This window comes from Aedes albopictus, chromosome 3 (genome assembly GCF_035046485.1).
Source record: "Aedes albopictus strain Foshan chromosome 3, AalbF5, whole genome shotgun sequence".
In the NCBI taxonomy this organism is placed as follows: Eukaryota; Metazoa; Arthropoda; class Insecta; order Diptera; family Culicidae; genus Aedes; species Aedes albopictus.
In genome coordinates, this window is record NC_085138.1 from 349,770,358 (window position 1) to 349,787,663 (window position 17,306).

At 43.8% G+C, this 17,306-nt stretch overlaps 1 long non-coding RNA gene across 1 annotated transcript; it reads left to right on the top strand.

Moving 5' to 3' along the window:
* The first annotated feature begins 15,039 nt into the window (after positions 1 to 15,039).
* LOC134289421 (uncharacterized) lies at positions 15,040 to 17,080 on the top strand. The gene is made up of 2 exons (XR_009998512.1): positions 15,040 to 16,610; positions 16,736 to 17,080. It is a non-coding gene; the product is annotated as an uncharacterized LOC134289421 (long non-coding RNA).
* The last annotated feature ends 226 nt before the right edge of the window (positions 17,081 to 17,306 follow it).

Below are 17,306 nucleotides of genomic sequence, written 5' to 3' on the forward strand. Positions count from 1 at the left end.
AAGTCGTGAACTTCTATCAACCACCAAAAATTGTGATGCATGCATAATTATGTGCTGATATCAAGATCGTGCTTTAAAAAAATTTAAGTAGAAAATTGAGCTCAACAGTTTTCTAAAATATGGAATTTATCAAAATATAAATATCTTTCGTTGCAGTCAACCAATTTTCAATCTTTTTTCCATAAATAGAAACCCGGGTAGAGGTGAATAACAAACCAATAACTAAAGAATAACATATTTTGTCATCATATCTAAATATGCAGTTTTCTAGTTCTTTATGAATAGCTCAGGATGACACATAAATAACAAAATATGCTATCATTGTAAAACTTGTAATCGGCGAGTTATTATTAAAAAGTATAATAACATAATAACAAATGTTACTATCATATTATCCTGCCACAATATCAAAACAATAACACAATTAACCATCATATTAAAATATGTTTTTATTTTGTCATTCTTTTTGCTATTATTTTGTTATTACAATGGCAAAATCAGTTATTCTTTAGTTGTTATGCCATAGAAAATTAGTTATTAATTTTATTATTTTAACTCTTATTTCAAATAAACTAATACAGGTCGGACTCGATTACACAAGTTTACAAAATAAAACGAAAGTCGTGAACTTCTGTCAACGACCAAAATTTTTGAACCATAATTTAGTGCTGATTTCGAAACCGACCTTCAAAAAATTTTAAGTAGAACAGTTTTGAAGTTTTAGCTCAATATCGAGTTTTGCAACTTTTTAAAATATGAAAATTACTAAAATTCAAATATATTGCGTTTTGTTAAACCAATTTTAAATCTTTTTCCATAAATTAAACGCTGAAAACAATACCATTCGATCATCTGAATGCAGGTTTTGCCTCAGGTTGATGAAATTCAAGATATTGGCGAGTTTTAGGGACGATCTCCTTAAATTTTAGAAAAATTCCCAAATTTTTTTGAAGAAATGTATTTTTTTCAACAAGAAAAAACCAACTTAAAAATTCTCTCTCGACGTTTATTTGACATATCATATGTACGCGAGTTACAGTAAAAATTTCAGCTCAATCGGAGCATTGATTACGGAGAATGAGATGTTTGAAGTTAGCGACTTTGCTTAAAAATAGAACAAAAATCGATTTCAAATCATCAACCTTGTATGGAAAGTCGAAAAAAAAATCCGCTCTACTGTATTTTTTTTCTTACGCGTTTTCGAACTCAGGGCATGATTCTACACCAAAAACGATCATCAGCTTACCGAGTTCAAAAATGCTGTAAACTAGTGTTATCAGGTTCAGTTCAATCGGAATATTGGTTACGGAAAAAAGAGATGTATGAAGGATGCAACTTTGCTTAACAATAGAACAAAATTCGATTTCAAATTGACGGCCTTGTATGGAAAGTCAAAAAATATTTCCTCTCTACTGTATTTTTGTTTTCCTTCACGTTTTCGACGTCAGGGCATGATTCTACACTAAAAATGATCATCAGCTTACCGAGTTCAAAAATGTATGTAAACTAGTGTAATTGATCCCCAGATAGGAAGCATAATATGTAGTGGCGTCTGTTTAAAGCATTTACCATCATTGATGACGTCAAACCCGACATAAACCTACCCAAGTAACACACTTGTCACAGAAGAGTCACGGCGGCGCAGGTTTTTGTTGCGCAGAAGTCACTGTGACTTACTCTAACAAATAAACACTTACTTGCTAGAAATAAGACATAGTGACTTCTGCGCAACAAAACCTGCGCCGCCGTGACTCTTCTGTGACAAGTGTGGTACTTGGGTATCATTGACCTGTTTTTATTTTGACCGCCAAACCCAACATAGACCCAACAATTGTACGATGTTGGTCCTACAGTGACCCAACATTCGATAAAATTTGACACGACTTTGACCCGACATTTGATAATTTTTCAGTCTGGTGGAATTGTGCCGGGTTTTTCGTGTTCCGTACCCAGATAGTCATTCGAGTAATAATTCATTCAATTTACAAAGATTCGCTTCTCATTTGATAGGTGTTATGATTGAATGAAATCGTTTTAAACATATCCCTAAAATAAAAATTACTGAAAAAAATGTTGGCCACTGTACAAATGAATGAAATGAATTTTTGCAGCACTGGTGTGTCTCATCGTTATTTCTACATAGACTTCAAGGAAAATTCAGGGGTTCCTGTAAAAAAACATTCAGAGATTTCTTAAGAAATTCTTCCAAGAGTTTTACAAAATTTTCCGAGATTTCCCTCAGAAATTTCTCCACGTATTTTTATTTTATTTTATTTTTATGTCCAACCATTTCTTCATGAATTTCTCTACAGATTTAAAAAAAATCTTCCAAGGAATCGATTTTTTTTTTCAGGGGTGCCTTTAGAAATTCCCCCAGCGATTCCTCCACAAAATTTACAAAAAGTTCTTTTAGAAAACCTTACTATTTATCTTCAAAAATTCCTCAAATATATTATTTAGTAATTAGCAGGGATTTCTTCAGAAATTCCTCTGGATATTTTTTTTGGAAATTTCTCCAGGAATCCTGCAGATTTTTTTCTTCAGAAATACTTTCAGGGGGCTTACATTTTTTTTTACAAAAAATCCTTTTGAAATATCTCTAGAGATTCCACCGGATTTTTTTAAGAATTCCTCTAAAAATTTGTCCAGAAAATCCTAAATGAATTATTTTATAAAATCTACCAACGATTCATTCGGAAATTTTATTCAGAGGTTGCATTAGATTTTTTTTCCAGACAGTCTCTCAAAAATTCCACTAGGGAATCACCCAGAAATTACACAAGAAATTCGTAAGAAAATCTTACATGGAATGCTTGAGAAATTACTCCATCAAATTCTTCAGTAATTCGTCCTGGGATTCTTACAGCAATTTGTTCTGGGATTGCTTAAGAAATTGTTATTGACATTTCTTCGACAGTTTCTTCAGAAATCTTTCAGGGAAACCATTCGGGGGAAGGGGGTGGTGTTTCTCAGAAAATCTACTAGAAATTCCACAAAAAATTTCCGAGAACTTCTCCAAACACTCACCCAGGAACTACTTCAAGGATTTGTTTTAAAAGTCCTTTAATTTGATTTTTTTTCTCTAGAAATTTTTAAACATTCCTCCAGGGATCAAGAAATTTCACATGAACTTCCTCCAGAAATTTCTCGAAAACTTAATATAGAAAGACTTACATTCAGTGCTTCTTCCAGGATTTCCTTCAAAAATTCTTCTATAGATACCTCCAGAAATTTCTTCAAGAATTCCTTAAAAAAGCTTTTTTCTGAAATTTACCCAGAAAAGTTGTTAGGAAGATAACAGGAATTATTTTCATAAATAACGTCAAAGATTCCGGAGGAGGTATACGGCTGGGAGGTATGTTGAACTGTTTTGGCTTTCTCAGTCTATAAGAATTTTGTCTTCTGTCGATGTTTCAGTCCTGTTTATTGGACGTTTTGCTTTCCTTTTTGATTCCTCCATAAATTTCTCCAAGTATGTATAATTTAAAAAAAAATCTTCAGCTATTCTTTCAGAAAATATTTCATAGAAACCATCTTTGGAAACCCCTCCAAAAGTTTCTCGATGGGCTTTATTTTAGAATTTCTTCTATGGATTCATTTGGAAATCTTCCAGCGATTTTCTTGATGGATTCTCTTACATATTCTTCCAAAATTTCCTTTAAATAATATCTTCCAGAGATTACTTTCGAAAATCCTCCAAAGCTTTTTTTAATCTTTCTAGAATTTCTGAAATTCATTTGAGGTTTCCTTCAAAAGTCCCTCTAGAGATTCCCCCAGAAATCGCTCCAAGAATTCCAATAGAAAAATTTTCATAGATTACTTTCAAAATTACTGTATTTATTGCAGTAGAAAATCTTACAATTCGTACAATTCCTATACTAACTCTTTCATGGGTTGCTTCAGGAGTTTTTCTATGAATTCGATTGGAAAATTCCAGAGAAATGTATCTTGAGGGATTCCTTCAGTGATCTTTGTATAATTTCTTTCAGTATTCTCAGCATGAATTCCTCCGGGTGTTATTTTATGTATGTTCTCAGAAATTCCTCCATGGTTTCCTCCAAGGTTACTTTAAGAAATTTGTCCACGAACTTTGAAGAGGTTTTTCTATGAATATTTGCAGAAGTTCATCAATGACTCTGAAACTACTGAACCGATCGGAGGGAAAATTTGTATGTGGGTTCTTTTGGGGCCGGGGAAGGTTTTTAGCTTGGTGTGAGACCCCTCCCCTGTCTGGAAAGGGGAGCATCCACACAAATGAGTTTGCGAGGGACGTCCCTATGGAGCTGCATGTCAAAAAACACAAAAGGCAGGCAGTACGACGTTTGCCGGGACAGCTAGTGATATTGTGCAGGGATTTTCTAACGGAACACGACGAATCGGAACCGTCGCTCCTGAAATCGTCGTTCGAATCATCGTTCGATTGAAGAGCGAGACAGCAGCCAAACGGACATATCGGTTTGACAAATTTAACTTAGGAGAAACACGTGCGAAAGATTCGCTCGATCAGTTGGTGTCGTTTGTTTTGATCAAGTCTGACATTTCTTCTATGCTGTTCATGCTACCAGCTGCTGGATGAGCATAGTTGGAGGGGTGTTCCGATGCATTTTCGGAAGTGTTCACCGAGATGAAAAGATTTTGTTCTAAGAATTTTGGTATTTTTTTTTATAGTTCAACATTAGCTTTTCGATGAGTGTTTCATATAAAATTTTGCAGAGTATCAATTTCAATTGTCGTTTAAAGTAATAAACGCATTTATTTAAAAGTCTGGAATTTTACTAGAACGAATTCAAACGCCCTTTTAAATTGAACGGCGATTCCCAAATAGTTCAAGCGAATTCCCTTGGAATTCATCTTCGATATAAATCCATTTTGTTGTGAGGAGCAAACCAGTCGTCACATTATTTTGCTATTTGCTCTAGAAATTAGGCCGTTACAAATATTTATTTCACTTTTTGTCCCACCACTCTTTGGCTCGTCGAGGGGGGGGGATAAAAATAATAAAGCATTTAATCTGAAAAATATTTAAAACTCATCGGATTTGTTAAAGAATTTTCACCAAACCCCCAAAATTTTGATAAATATTTTTTATCTGCCCCCTCAAAATGCAAAATTCAGCCAAAAATTTTTGAAGGGGGGGGGGACAAAAAGTCAAAATTAAATTTGTATCAGCCTTATATATTTTTTGTGAAGGAATTTATGAATTTAGCGGCAATTACCGATAATCAGATATTATCTTGACTGCCCTATACTTACTAACCTTACCGATCAGGCTAAGGCCTGGGTGGCCTCTGCTGTACATAGTAGCCGTCTCCATTCCACTCGGTCCATGGCTGTTTGTCTCCAGTTCCGCACTCTGCGTAGGGTCCGCAGATCGTCCTCCACTTGGTCGACCCACCTAGCTCGCTGCGCTCCACGTCTTCTTGTACCGGTCGGATGACTCTCGAGAACCATTTTAGTCGGGTTGCTATCCGACATCCTGATGACGTGACCCGCCCACCGTAGCCTCCCGATTTTCGCGGTATGGACGATGGTTGGTTCTCTAAGCAGCTGATGCAGCTCGTGGTTCATTCGCCTTCTCCAAGTCCCGTCTTCCATCTGCACTCCGCCGTAGATGGTACGCAACACCTTCCGTTCGAAAACTCCAAGGGCGCGTTGGTCCTCTGCACGTAGGGTCCATGTTTCGTGCCCATAGAGGACGACCGGTCTAATCAGCGTTTTGTAGATGGTTAACTTCGTGTTACGGCGAACTTTATTCGATCGTAGAGTTCTGCGGAGTCCAAAGTAAGAACGATTTCCTGCCACAATGCGCCTCTGAATTTCTCTGCTGGTGTCGTTGTCGGCGGTCACCAGTAAGCCCAAGTACACGAATTCTTCAACCGCCTCGTTCTCATCACCGTCGATATAAATTCGGGGTGGCGGGCGCGGTGATTCCTCCCTGGAGCCCTTTGCCATCATGTACTTTGTCTTCGACACATTAATGACTAATCCGATTCACCTGGCTTCACTCTTTAGTCGGATGTACGTTTCCGCCATCGTCTCAAATTTACGAGCAATAATATCAATATCATCAGCGAAACCAAGCAGCTGAACGGACTTCGTGAAAATCGTTCCACTCGTGTTTATCCCCGCTCTCCTTATTACACCCTCTAATGCAATGTTGAACAGCAAGCACGAAAGACCATCACCTTGCCGTAACCCTCTGCGAGATTCGAAGGGACTCGAGAGTGTCCCTGATACTCGAACTACGCGATCCATCGTTGCCTTGATCAATCGTATCAGTTTATCCGGGAATCCGTATTCGTGCATAATCTGTCATAGCTGAACTCGATCGATTGTATCATACGCCGATTTGAAATCAATGAACAAGTGATGTGTGGGCACGTTGTATTCGCGGCATGTCTGCAACACCTGGCGGATGGCGAACATCTGGTCCGTTGCAGCGCGTTCACTGTTACATTTGTCAATGTCCCATTAAAATAAAATAAAAATTAAATGTATTGTAATTTGTTTGCATGTTAGGAGCTAGGAATTTTGTATTATAATTAAATATTTTTTGAATTTGTACCGCCCATTGGCACGCCGTCCGCTACCAATGCAACCGGGAGCTGTACCCGCTACCACGATGAATGCAGTTGGCATGCGTGGTAGGCAGGAAATTCCTCAACTGCGAGAGAGTAAGGCGAGAGAAAGCCCCAACGATGGGGCTTGAGGAAAGAATAGCGTCGAGGTTGCGGCTATTCAGTTTCGAGCCAGCAAAGAAGTCGGTCGCGGTAAAAAGTTTTGTGAGATTGAAAAATTGTGCTGTGCGGTGGGTGGCCAATTCAGTTAACCCGGTTCGGGAAGTGCGCGATCATTAGGGGGACAGAACTTCGGAGTTCGCATGGTTCAGAAGTACCCCGCGGAGCGCGACGACAGTGCGATTATGTTATTAGCTCCACCGCTAAGAACCTTATTAAAGTTGGTGTAACGGGCCACCCTAGTGCGGGAAGTGGATTTCCGAAACTAAAATCCGAAAAGACGGGTAGCTCCACGCGTGTATCAAGACCACTTAGATCGCGTCCTCGACCTATCCACCCCTTCCGCGAGTGTCCGAGTGCTGAAATCCGTGAGTAATTTGAAAAACCGACGCTTGCGAAGCTCTCCACCGCGTGTGCTAAGAAAACCCTCTAGATCTACACTTCGGTATCGGCGCCCCCCATCTTCGGCGTCGGAGGTGACGACGCTGAAAGCGGAGCGACGGCGCGGGCCCACCCTAATATCATCTCGAACGGCAGAGTAGGCAGCCCCTGAGGTTAAGGTAGGTTGCATGCGAACCCCTAAGTTATATTTGGCGCCCAACGTGGGGCCCGAACCGAAACCACCTCCCAGGATTTGATAGTTTTGGGACAGTCAGTGGCGTCAATTTCAATTTCAACGGGAGCGATTCCGAAAAATACAACACCTCGCTCTACTCCAGCGTTCTCTAACCACACTCCATCATCTACCGGGAACGAAGATCTGCTTGTTTCCGATCAAATTGCGTCAACTTCTGTATCAGTTGCTAGAACCCCAATGTCAATTAGTGCACCGGTTGTTACATGTTCGTTGTCGGGTGGAGTGCAGCTCACGTGGGCGACTCCTAGTTATCAAGTGACATCGCGAGTGCATAGAGCGAGGCAGGTTCGGTTCGACACAGGACGTGAATTTCCAGTAAGTGTGCCTGAGCATTCGAGTGATACGGTTTTAAGTGCAAGTGGACAAGGTGACACGCGAAATTCAATGGATTTAGTGAGCGGATCAGAGCAAGTAAATGCCGGTGTCTGGCAGCGGGAAGATAGTGCAACACCTGTACATGCCGCGATTACATCTGAACCGACTATATCTGCGACTAGGCGTGTGTCAGTTAACCGGGAAGTGTACGAGATTCCGGTATCGTCGCAATGGTCAGATCCTTACGATTTCCCCCGTTCGGCTCCCTCCATTCCTCAATATAACCCTTACCAAATCCCACAATTCGAACAATATTGTCCTTTTTCAATGAGCACTGCTCAGGCTTATGCTCAACGACAACCACAACCCCAATCATTCAATCCTTTTGCAGGATCGAATTATCCACAATCAACACCTGCAATGCATCGAACAGCAGATGTTCTACCTCCCAGGTCTGAACCACCAGTAGCTGATCTACTTGGTTTGGATTTGCGAAGAACACCTGTTCAGTCTTCGATCCCAAACCCAACGTTCAATCGAATTGGCGACAATCGCGGATCAAGTCCGAACAACGTTTCTTTTCAAAACGTTGGGCCTTATATTCCCGCACCTGCACCCTCCCTCAATCCCTACCAAGACTTTGATTTCAACCCCGTGGCAAATCGTACCAAGACCATACCGGTAGTGAAGTGGCCGATGAAGTACGCAGGTGATGATCGAGGAACCGGACTGAACAGTTTCCTCTGGGAAGTTAACGACTGGACCAAATCAGAGCAAGTTTCAGAACCAGAGCTGCTGAGATCCTTCGGTAATCTGTTGACTGGCAAGGCGAAGATGTGGTTCACGAGTAACAAACATCGATTCACTACCTACTCGGAACTGATCGATAGTCTAAAAGCTACGTTCCGGCATCCAGACCTGGATCATTACTTGTTGATGGAAATTCACCAGAGGCGACAGCAGAAAACTGAATCGTTTTTGGAGTTTTTCTTGGAGGTGGAGAAGAAGTTTAAAAGTCTATCGAACCCCGTATCGGAAGTTGAAATTGTCCATGCCGTGCGCCGAAACATGCGTGCTGAATACAAGCGGGCTTTGATTGGGAGAGAGTTTCATGACTTGTTCTCCTTGCAAATGGCAGGACAAGAGGTGGACGCTACGAACACATACCTCCTCTCTAAACCTCAAGCACAAACTAGTGCCATTCAAGCGACAGGAAAACCACCGGTTCCGTATAATCCCAACCGTAAGGAAGGACCGTCAACGCAACAATTTTCGAAAGGTTTCAGTCAAGGAAGGAACCAGCCCACCAAACCCACTCCTGGATTCAGGTCGAACAACCCGGCCAGTAAACCAGCGTTTCGGAAAGACCAGCGTAACAGTAAGGACGGAAAGCAACCGAGCAAAGCGAGGCCAGAGAAGAATAGATCCAGCGACTCGGAGGCTTCAGACGGCCCCTCCTCCAAAGACGTCTCCAAGGGAGTGGAAACCCAAATCCGTACGCATGTCCCGTTGAACGACAAGTTTGTCTGTTTTAACTGTCGGAGCCAGCAACACATGACAGACCAATGTACCCAGCCGTACAAAGTCCACTGTCAAGTGTGTGGATTCCAAGGATTTCCCACTCACCGTTGCCCTTTTTGTTCAAAAAACGGACAGCGCCGGAAGGACAACAGTCCTTCCAAATAACAAATTCAACCGATTCAGACTCTTCGCCTGAGCTCTCCATTGACGAGTCGCTCTCGGCACTCGGATATGTAGAGTCAGTAGACGAACACGATGAACCTTCCTCGGACGTCGTAAATACTACGGTCCTATCTGTCGTTCATGACAATAGGCCGTACATAAAACCCACAATTTTTGGAATTTCTATCCGCACCCTTTTGGACTGCGGGAGCCAGAAAACTTTGATTTCTGCCAAAATTGCTTCTTTTTGGAAAGGTCCTAAAACAAAGATTTTCCCCAGTAGTCTTACTCTCACTAGTGCCTCTGGTGACGCGCTCAATGTGGTAGGATGTATTTATCTACCGTTCAATTTTAGGGATAAAATCAAAGTTTTAGAGACCACTATTGTAGAAAACCTTCCTGTAGATTGTATTGCAGGGATGGACTTCTTCTCTGCTTTCAACCTTCACATCTCACAAGGAACAGATATACTGTTCCTCGTGGATCATGAAGAATCCCCTGACAGTAACCCACCTGATCTCGTTGAGCTTAGCTCCGAGCAGGAAGCGGCACTGGAAATTGTTAAGCAGAAGTTTAAGCCAGCTATGTCAGACCAGCTCGAGGTAACCTCGCTGGTCCAACATTCCATACAACTGACGGATGAATTCAAAGATTCTCCACCAATACGGGTATCCCCATTCCCGTATACGCCTGCTATACACAAGGCCTTGAACGAAGAGATAGACCGTTTACTTCGTCTCGGAATCATTGAAGAGTCGTCTTCCGAATGGGCTCTTAATGCGGTTCCGATTAGAAAACCTAATGGATCTGTTCGGTTATGTCTGGACGCGCGGAAGCTAAACGCCCGAACCAAACGAGACAGTTATCCGTTAGCGCATGTCGGTCGTATCTTAGGACGATTGGGCAAAACCCGATATCTAAGCACAATCGATTTAAAGGATGCTTTTCTTCAAATCTCTTTGAGCGAAGAATCGAAGCCGCTGACCGCGTTTTGCATACAAGGTCGCGGAATGTTTCAATACACCCGTCTCCCGTTCGGCCTAACCAACAGCCCAGCAACTCTATCCAGATTGATGGATAAGATCCTCGGAGCTGGAGAGCTGGAGCCATGGGTGTTTGTCTATCTAGACGACATCATTGTGGCCAGCGACAGTTTCGAAGACCATATCCGCCTTTTGGAGGAAGTAGCGAGGAGGTTAAGAGAAGCCAATCTGTCGATTAACCTCGAAAAGTCGAAGTTTTGTCGATCCGAAGTTCCGTTTTTGGGATATCTATTGTCTTGTGATGGGCTCCGTCCCGATCCGGCCAAAGTTCAGGGCATCCTGGATTTTGAGGCTCCAAGAACCATTCGCCAAGTCCGACGCTTCCTCGGAATGGTAAATTATTACCGGCGTTTTATACCGGACTTCAGTACGCTCTCGGCACCGATCTCTGACTTATTGGCAGGAAAGCCGAAGGTCGTGCGCTGGTCTAAAGAAGCGGAGGAAGCTTTCCGAACAATCAAAGAGCGGTTAATTGCCGCTCCTATACTTTCAAACCCCGATTTTGAGAAGGAGTTTATTGTGCAAACGGATGCGAGCGATCGCGCTGTAGCAGGTGTACTCACTCAAATTCAGGGCGGGTCGGAAAAAGTTATAAGCTTTGTTTCCCAGAAACTGAACGCGGCCCAACAAAACTATTCGGCTACCGAAAAGGAGGCCCTCGCGGTGCTCGTTTCGGTAGAGAAATTCAGGGGCTACATTGAAGGTAGCCACTTTACCCTAATAACAGACGCGTCAGCACTGCAGTACATCCGCAATAACAAGTGGCGACCTTCGTCGCGGCTAAGTCGGTGGAGTCTGGAGCTGCAACATTTGGATATGACCATAGTCCACCGCAGAGGTGTTGACAATATCGTCCCGGATGCACTGTCCCGGAGCATCTGCGCTGTTCGAGCATCCCAGGCAGGAGGAACGTCGTACGAGGACCTGATCGTCAAGGTCGAGGAAGAACCGGAGAATTACTCAGATTTCCGTTATGAGGACGGGCAGCTATGGAAGTATGTTCCGGTCGATGAGGAACCTTACGATGTGAAGTTCGAGTGGAAGATGATCCCGCCGCCTGGAAATCGACAACGTATTATTGAACAGGAACACGAGAGCTGTTTCCACCTGGGAGTAGAGAAGACGCTGAGCCGTCTGCAGCTCCGTTATTACTGGCCTCACATGGCATCAGAGGTCCGAAAATTGATTCAAAAATGTACCATTTGCAAAGAGTCCAAACCTGCCACGGTCCCAACGGTACCGGTCATGGGCAAGCAGAAGTTAGCAGACCATCCCTGGCAGATCATTGCCATGGACTACATTGGCCCGTTACCCAAGAGCAAATCGGGGAACATCCATCTCTTGGTGATCCAGGATTTATTCAGCAAATGGTGCCAGCTTCATCCCGTGCGAAGGATCGAAGCCGGGAATCTCTGTAAGATCCTGCGGGAAGGGTGGTTTTTGAGAAATTCTATACCCGAAATCGTGTTGACAGACAACGCGTCAACTTCCCTTTCGAAAGAATTTAAAGCTTTGTTGGAACAGCATGGAATTCGACACTGGACCACATCTCGCCACCATAGCCAAGGAAATCCGGTAGAAAGGCTAAACCGATCGATCAATGCGGCCGTGCGAACGTATTGCCAGAAGGACCAGCGAAGCTGGGATTCCAAAATCGCTGACATCGAGCATGTGTTTAATAACACGGTGCACTCCTCCACTGGATTAACCCCGTTTTTCGTGACGAGGAAGCACGAAATTGCCCGAAGGGGAGAAGACCACCTGAGAATGCGCCGAAAAGAGGAATACTCACCCGACAACCAGCGAGATAACCAACCGCAGATTTGTGGAGAAATCTACGAACTGGTTCAAAAGAACCTGAAGAAAGCTTACGCAACCGGTGCTCAGCGGTACAACTTGCGTAAACGCGTGCGTCCGGAAGAATTTAAAGTGGGTCAGCAAGTGTACAGACGTAATTTCAAACAATCCAACGCAGGAGAATATTACAACGCCAAACTGGCGCCCATGTATTTGCCCTGCAAAGTGATTGCGAAACACGGATCTAGTTCTTATGAACTGGAAGATCTTGAGGGAAAAAATCTAGGGACTTGGCCAGCCGAGCATATCAAACCCTAAATTACCTCTTTCGTTGCGCTTACCATCGTTCCTTCTTTTCTATACTGTTTCCTGTTAATTTCAAATTTCAATTCTAGAGCCAGAGAGTGAGTGAGCTCCCTCTCCGACCCACTTAACAACTGCTACTCTCTCAAGTGCACTGAGAGGTTTTGCATGCTGTGAGTGGTTCCAACCTTCTATGTGACGTCCATTGTACCTCTCGGTGGGAGTAGGGTTAATCAAGGATTAGCATAGGAGACTTACGCCAACGCCAGGAAACCCCAGGCGTGGATTATTTTATCGGCCGGCCGATACAAAAATAAGTTTTATTAAACTCCATCACCAATACCGATCGCGAGAAACCTAATGTGTCTTTCAAACGGAAAGATGGTCAAAATAGGGAATTTCTGAGCGATCAAATCCAGGGGGAGGAAGGCTCACAAATGGTCTTAGGGTTTTGTTGTGAACGGGACAGCTAGAAGAGTAGAGCGATTGGATCCAATTTCGAAAGATCTTCCACCAAAGCCAAGTAACTAGAGGTTGCAGCTGCTTATCGATTTAGATGGGACGAAGATAAATAGTTGACCAGCACCACTCTTGCAGAATGCAGAGTGATACGAATGTTCGAGGAGTTCGATAAACCCTGCTTAGGATTCACCGTGATGGCGTTGCTAGATCACGGGGATCCCCCAAATTGCGCGTACCCGACTCGAGCATTCACTAAATCCTGAATAGATAATTTGAACATCAATTGATTTTGATATCCTTTTTGAAAAAAAAGTAAGTTTTTTTTTTTGATTGTTGAATAGTATTAGCGTTTTTTCTTGGAAATTTAGTAGAGTATTCTTTGTAATTTGGTTAAAAAAAATAATTGCTTATTTTTTTATTGTGCCTTGGGGGAAATGTTACATTTGTCAATGTCCCATTAAAATAAAATAAAAATTAAATGTATTGTAATTTGTTTGCATGTTAGGAGCTAGGAATTTTGTATTATAATTAAATATTTTTTGAATTTGTACCGCCCATTGGCACGCCGTCCGCTACCAATGCAACCGGGAGCTGTACCCGCTACCACGATGAATGCAGTTGGCATGCGTGGTAGGCAGGAAATTCCTCAACTGCGAGAGAGTAAGGCGAGAGAAAGCCCCAACGATGGGGCTTGAGGAAAGAATAGCGTCGAGGTTGCGGCTATTCAGTTTCGAGCCAGCAAAGAAGTCGGTCGCGGTAAAAAGTTTTGTGAGATTGAAAAATTGTGCTGTGCGGTGGGTGGCCAATTCAGTTAACCCGGTTCGGGAAGTGCGCGATCATTAGGGGGACAGAACTTCGGAGTTCGCATGGTTCAGAAGTACCCCGCGGAGCGCGACGACAGTGCGATTATGTTATTAGCTCCACCGCTAAGAACCTTATTAAAGTTGGTGTAACGGGCCACCCTAGTGCGGGAAGTGGATTTCCGAAACTAAAATCCGAAAAGACGGGTAGCTCCACGCGTGTATCAAGACCACTTAGATCGCGTCCTCGACCTATCCACCCCTTCCGCGAGTGTCCGAGTGCTGAAATCCGTGAGTAATTTGAAAAACCGACGCTTGCGAAGCTCTCCACCGCGTGTGCTAAGAAAACCCTCTAGATCTACACTTCGGTATCGGCGCCCCCCATCTTCGGCGTCGGAGGTGACGACGCTGAAAGCGGAGCGACGGCGCGGGCCCACCCCAATATCATCTCGAACGGCAGAGTAGGCAGCCCCTGAGGTTAAGGTAGGTTGCATGCGAACCCCTAAGTTATATCACCCATGAATCCAGCCTGATATTGCCCCACGAACTCTCTTGCAATCGGTGATAGATGGTGGCATAAAATTTGAGAGAGTTTCTTGTAGGCAGCGCTCAGTAGTGTTATCGCGTGGTAGTTCCCGCAATCCAACTTGTCGCCCTTTTTGTAGATGGGACACACGATACCTTCCATCCATTCCTCCGTCCGGTAATACTTCCTCCTCCCAAATCTTGGTAATGACCCAGTGTAGTGCTCTCACCAGTGCTTCTCCACCGTATTTTAGAAGCCCGCTTGGTTGTTGATCTGCTCCAGCGGCTTTGTTGTTTTTCAACCGGTCAACCTCCTTTTCAATCTCTTGGAGGTCAGGGGCCGGAAGTCTTTCGTCCTGTGCACATACTCCTTGATCTGTTACTACGCCACCTTCGGTACTTGTAACGTCGCCATTGAGGTGCTCATCGTAATGCTGCCGCCACCTCTCGATCACCTCACGCTCGCTCGTGAGAATATTCCCGTGATTATCTCGGCACATGTCGGCTTGCGGCAAAAAGCCTCTGCGCGAGCGGTTCAACTGTCACAGAACTTTCGTGTCTCCTTCGCGATCTCGTTCTTCCTGCTGGCACTTCTTCATCCGGAAGACTGAGTTCTGCCTGATCCGCGCCTGTCTGTAACGTGCCTCATTCGCTCTCGTACGATGTTGCAGCATTTTCGCCCATACTGCATTCTTTTCGTTTTTCAACTGTTCACATTCGCCGTCGTACCAGTCGTTTCTGTGATTCGGAGTCGCGAAACCTAGTGCTGTAGCCGAGGTACTACCTATGGCGGATCGGATGTCCCTCCAGCCATCTTCAAGTGTAGCTGCGCCAAGCTGCTCTTCCGTTGGTAGGGCCACTGCTAACTGCTGCGCGTAGTCTTGAGCCACTTCTACGTTACGAAGTTGCTCGATGTTGAGCCGCGGCGTTCGACTTCGACGCGTGGTGATAACTGTCGAAAGTTTTGAGCGCATGCATACAGCGACTAAGTAGTGATCCGAATCTATATTCGCACTGCGGTATGTGCGGACGTTGGTTATATCTGAGAAGAATTTACCGTCGATTAGAACGTGGTCGATTTGGTTTTCTGTTTGATGGTCGGGTGATCTCCATGTGGCTTTGTGGATATCTTTGCGGGGGAAGAAGGTGCTTCGGACTACCATACCACGGGAGGCTGCAAAGTTTACGCATCGCTGGCCGTTATCATTCGATACGGCGTGCAGGCTGTTTCGCCCGATTTACTGGTCTGTACATTTCCTCCCTTCCTACCTGCGCGTTCATGTCACCGACAACGATTTTCACGTCACGCGGCGAGCAACCATCGTACGTTTGCTCTAACTGCGCTTCTTTCTCGTCATCGGGTTTCCCTTCATGTGGACAGTGGACGTTGATGATGCTGTAGTTGAAGAAACGGCCCCTAACTCTTAACATGCACATCCTTGTATTGATCGGCTGCCACCCGATCACACGTTGTCGCATCTTGCCCAACACCATAAATCCTGTTCCCAGTTCATTGGTGGTGCCACAGCTTTGGTAGAAGGTAGCCGCTCGATGCCCGCTTTTCCACACTTTCTGTCCAGTCCAACAAAATTCCTGCAACGCCACGATGTCGAAGTTGCGGGGATGTAGTTCGTCGTAGGTTATCCTGTCACATCCTCCGAAACCTAGTGACTTGCAGTTCCATGTTCCAAGTTTCCAATCGTAGTCCTTATTTCGTCGCGTGGGTCTTTGCCGATTGTATCGAGTCGTATTTTCTCCTATCTTATTCGCAATGGGGATTTTTACGGGTGGCTTATTGGGCCTACGCCAACACTACTGTCTCGCCGGAGGGCCATCGTGCCAGTTCTGTTAACCCATTTCCGCCCAGTGATCTATTTATAGATCAGATGCCTCGAACGCCCAGTGATCTATTTATAGATCAGTAACTCTTGCGATAACTGTGGAGAAATGAAGCATTTTGGAAGGCTGGTGTCTTCAGCAAAGTTGTTGAGAAGATCGAGGACTCTTCGATTGTACGTAATTTAGTACGTATTCGCTCCAGTAGGTGGCACTAGTGATCACGAAACATTGTGCTTTGACAGGTGTTTCGTCAACAGACATTGCTAATACTGTCGCCTTCGTATCTTGAGAATCAGACTACATAGAAAAAAAATATATTCAACAAAGTTGATCAGGACATCAAGAGCTATCTGATAGTGATCTAATAGGTTCTAGGTTTATCCGTTAGGTGGCGCTAGTGAGTCCTAAAAAATTTAAACCTCTGTGTCTCGAGAATCTGATTACATAGAAGAATTTCGTCTTCGGCAAGGTTGACCAGGACATCAATAGCTATCCGATAGTGAACTAGTTCGTTCTAGGTTTATCCGTTAGGTGGCGCTAGTGAGTCTTTAAAAATTTAAAACTCTATATCTCGAGAATCTGACTAGCGGCAAGGTTGATCAGGACATCAATAGCTATCCGATAGTGAGCTGGGCTTAACCGTTAGGTGGCTAGTGAGTCCAAAAAAATTTAAACCTCTGTATCTCGAGAATCCGACTACATAGAAGTATTCTGTCTTCGGCAATCTCGACCAGGACATCAACAGCTATCCGATAGTGAACTAGTTGATTGCAGGTTTGTCCACTAGGTGGCGCAAGTGGGCTCTAAAAATTCTGAACTTCTGTATCTCGAGAATCAGACTACATAGAAGAATTTCGCCTTCGGCAAAGTTGATCAGGACATCAAGAGCTACTCGATAGCGCACTAGTTGGTTCAACGTTTATCTGCTAGGTGGCGTTAGTGAGCCCTAAAAATTCCAGACATCTGTATCTCGAGAATCAGACTATATAGAAGAATTTCAAAATTTCGTCTTCGACAAAGTCGATCAGGACATCATGAGCTATCCGATACTGAACTAGTTGGTTCTAGGTTTATCCACTAGGTGGCGCTAGCGAGTCATAGAAATTCTTAACTTCTGTTTCTCAACAACCAGAGTACATAGAAGAATTCTGTCTTCGGCAAAGTT